Source organism: Tachyglossus aculeatus, chromosome 1, assembly GCF_015852505.1.
Source record: "Tachyglossus aculeatus isolate mTacAcu1 chromosome 1, mTacAcu1.pri, whole genome shotgun sequence".
In the NCBI taxonomy this organism is placed as follows: Eukaryota; Metazoa; Chordata; class Mammalia; order Monotremata; family Tachyglossidae; genus Tachyglossus; species Tachyglossus aculeatus.
The window spans coordinates 23,773-27,739 of record NC_052066.1 but is presented as its reverse complement, the minus strand read 5'-3'; the positions used below and the strand labels follow the sequence as shown (position 1 = coordinate 27,739).

The 3,967-nt window shown below is 46.4% G+C and overlaps 1 long non-coding RNA gene across 1 annotated transcript; it reads left to right on the top strand.

The window, feature by feature from the left end:
• The first annotated feature begins 1,479 nt into the window (after positions 1-1,479).
• On the top strand, positions 1,480-3,493 carry LOC119926794. The gene is made up of 3 exons (XR_005450365.1): positions 1,480-1,554; positions 2,637-2,729; positions 3,348-3,493. It is a non-coding gene; the product is annotated as an uncharacterized LOC119926794 (long non-coding RNA).
• Positions 3,494-3,967: the final 474 nt, after the last annotated feature.

The window sequence follows — 3,967 nt, the reverse complement described above, 5'->3', positions numbered from 1 at the left end:
ATTAAGCTCCCTGACCCATAGAAGTCTCCAGGGAGGTGGCAACCTTTACTGGGCTGTTTCTGAAGGTTCTGCTGAACGTCTACTTTCCTTGTTGGAGATTGGTGAGTGAGGGGCATTTGAGGGGGTTTCTCTGTTCTGTTTTGCGGGGGGGAGGCAGGGGCTACTGCTCTGGGGGAATGGGTAATTAGTTATAGCTGTGGTGGCTGCGTGGGGAGGGGTCTGGCTCTGGCTGGGGCTTTGAGGATCAGGTGATTCATTTATTTCTATTATGTGGCTGCAATAATTCATTCTGATTGACTTTCTCTGTTAATTTTCAGATATTTCACTGATCCAGGGCCTGAGGGTTATTTGACTGTTTCTAACCAACCCCTGCAGTTGAGTAATTTAAATACTGTGTTTTTTCTTTCTTAGTTTTTCCTCTTTTTGCATCCAGTATGGATCATGGTAAGGGTTTTTCTGCCCTTTCCTCTCCTGAAGCTTATTCCAGCAACTAACCCCCGCCATACCTATAATTTACTCTCATCAATACAGAGACCAGCTGTTTCTTACAGAAGCGGTACCACGTAGAGGGTAGAGCATAGGCCTGAGAGTCAGAAGGACCTGGGTTCTAATCTCAACTCTACTGTTGGTGTACTGTGTGACCTTGGGTAAGTTACTTCACTTCTCTGGTCATCAAAGATCTTATCTGTGAAAGGGAAATCAATTGTATTTATTGAGCACTTAGTGTGTGCAGAGCACTGTATTAAGCACTTGGGAAGTACAAGTTGGTAACATATAGGGACAGTCTCTACCCAACAGTGGCCTCACAGTCTAAAAGGGGGAGACAGAGAACAAAACCAAACATACTAATAAAATAGAATAGATATGTACAAGTAAAATACATGAATAGAGTAATAAATATGTACAAACATATACATATATACAGGTGCTGTGGGGAAGGGACAGAGGTAAGATGGGGGGGATGGAGAGGAGGACGAGGAAATGGAGATAGTAAACTCCCCAAGGGGCAGGTATTGCGTTTAACCTCACTTGCTCGTTTCCACCCTGGAGTTGAATGTGTACCATTTTCAAGGCAGTCGTTCTCTCTTCCTGCCCCCCTTCCTTCCTCCTGTACTCCAACTCTGACTGTGCTTTTACTCTTCCAATGCCAACCTTCTTACTGTATCTTTATTCTTTTTAGTTATTCAGCTACCTAGAACGCAGACCCTATATTGCAGTCCATTTAAAAATCTATTTTCCTACTAAAATGCAATCCGCTTTGCTGCTTTAAACTTTCCCCCCAATCATCAGTATTTTTATTTACTTCAGAAGCCCTTTTATTCTCTGTCTTCCACCGCCCCTCTGTTTGCCCCAATCTGAAGCCAGGAAAGAAGTCCTGCACCCTCAATTCTTGGCTATGCACAGGTTAGGGGTGGGGTTGACCAAAGGCAGACTCTGACTAGGTATTATTATCTCCACAGAGTCTGCCTGATGCATTTTCTGGCCTTGAGGATCATTTGTCTGGCACTTGGATTAAGAGGGCAACTTTAAGACCTGCCCTGCCCTGTCCTGGAGGTGGAGCTGTAGGCTGTATTGCTATCTCCAAGGGAAGGTTTTGGGACTTTTTTTTCCTTTTTTTCATGTGTGAAAGGGGTTAAGACTAGCTGAGTTGTGGGACAGAGCAGTGAGCCAAAGGAGGCCACCGTGGACACAGAAGCTGCTTCTAGAAAAAAAGATCGGCGCTCTGTGCAGGGAACTGGCTTTGTTTGACTCGACTGTGAGTCTGAGAAGACCCGGGGCCCTTAATTCTATAGACGGGTCTGATCTCTGGATGCTCATAGTCCTGTCTGCAGAGTCACTCTATACATCCTCAATCTCCCTCAAAGGGACTTTTCTGTGTCTAGCAGTTGCTTCTGGGGGTGGGAGGGGAATAGATAGGGGGATACTTCTAGGAGAGAGGCAGGGAAGTTCACTTTCTACTTCATTCTCTAGTGAGAAATACTTGTCGTGAGACAAATTTGAGGTAAAGTGAATGAGTTGCATGGAGGCTGGGGAGCTGAAATTGCAGGCATTTGTGCTATTAAATTCATTTTTCCAATATACAGAAGTGTGGGGTATCTTTGGAGTCAAGAATATCAACCCTATAGGTCTGAAACTTTTTTGGTGGTGAGGAATCTTTGGGGGAGAGAGGGATCCAGTGCAGGAGTAGGGTAGAACTTAGTGAACAATTCTTTCATTAGATCTGCTTTACGCATCTGCAGTGCCCCACAAAGTGACCTTTCTATATCTGTCAGGGGTTGTTTACGAGGAAGCGAGGGGTCAGTGTCAAGATACGGTGTGTGTTCCACCCAATTCTTCTCTGGAGCCCTATAGCCTCCTCCGTGAGTTGGAGTAGGGAGCGCAGAAATGGTCCTGGCTACTGTAGGTTTTTCCCTCAGCCCCATTTATTCAGCAGGTGCCCTGGAGAACTCCTGTTATCTATATGGAGACCTTAGCCAGCCTAGCGGTGGGGGAAGGAAGAGTGAGGAATCCAGGGTGCCTGTGGGTGTCCTCTCACCTCTTCATCGATAAGTTGATGGGGGGTGGGGGTGGGGGGTGGAGTAATGTGTCCTTTAGAGAAACTGAATTGTTTGCATTTCTTCCCACTTCCTTCTCAGCCTCCAGGAGTACCAACTGATCTCTTACCTTCTTGCTTTCATGCCTCAGAGGGAAGCTGGTGCGAATTGGGCACTAGGACCATCTCCTAGCAGGTGAGAAGGAATTCAACTCTGCTGTCCCTTGCTCAGCAACCGTGGTTCCCCTCCGTCATTGACTTACTTGCCTATCGCCTTCATCATGGATTCCAGACCTAACTGAAGCCATAAATCCCCAGTTTTCCCTACTCCTTCCTTGTCACTGAGGTAGCTATCAGTGCTTAGTACAGTGCTTTGCACTTGGGAAGTGTTTAATACTATTACTACTATCCAGGAATCTGATACCCGAAACCATTGGATTTTTCCCATCCCCAAATCTTCCTCATGTATTCCACATCTATCCTCACTGTTCCCAAATAAGTCACACTTGCCCGACTCACATTAGTCTCTTGAAGCTTTTGATTACCCATGCTTCACTCACATCCTCTCTTCTTCCCTTTCCGATGATCATTTCCAAGCTCACCTGCTGTGCCAAACTATGACCTCCACTGCCTTCTAACATGCCCACAGTTTCTTCACCTTACCTCCCCCTCTCCCCCCACCCCCCCACCTCCCAAAAGCTCTCTAGCCCAGGCTTACACTGTCTTCCTACAAGTCCCACAGCCTTAATTACTGGCAGAGGCCAGGTTGGGATGATTGAAGGCAGATATTTACTAGGTCTTATTCTGTTCACAGTGGATGTCCAATATATTTCCCAGCTTCAAGGACCATCCCTCTGCCATTTTGGACCATCATGTTAAATCTCAGACCTGCCCTGTCACCGATGGAGCCATTGCTACCTCAAAGGGAAGGGGTTTTTTTTTTTTAAGTGTGTGTATGAATGAAAGGGATTATGCTTAAGTGAGTTGGGAGGGAGCTGTGAGCAAGAGGTGGCCACTGTGGATACTGAAGCTGTTTCTGGAAATGGGTGCTGGGGCTGTGTGCAGGGCACTGATTCTGTTCAGACTTGACTGTGGGTCTGGGAAGAACCGGGGCCCTTAATTCTATAGACGGGTCTGATCTCTGGGTGCTCACAGTCCCATCTGCAGAGTCACTCTGTACATCCTCAATCTCCCATGAAGGGACTCTTCTGTGTTGGACAGTTGCTTCAGGGGAGGAGAGGTGGGAGTTGGTTCTGTCAGGAAAGGCAGGGAAAGTTGCAGTCACCTTTATCCTGTTTTGAGAAACTGAGTTATGGGGACTTTAGATCAACGTCAGGGGTGAGAGAATGAGGTGCTGTGAGTGAACTGGAAAGATGAAAATACAGGTATTGTCTTAGAAATTGACTTTACAATACCCAGAAGTTAAGGTTATTT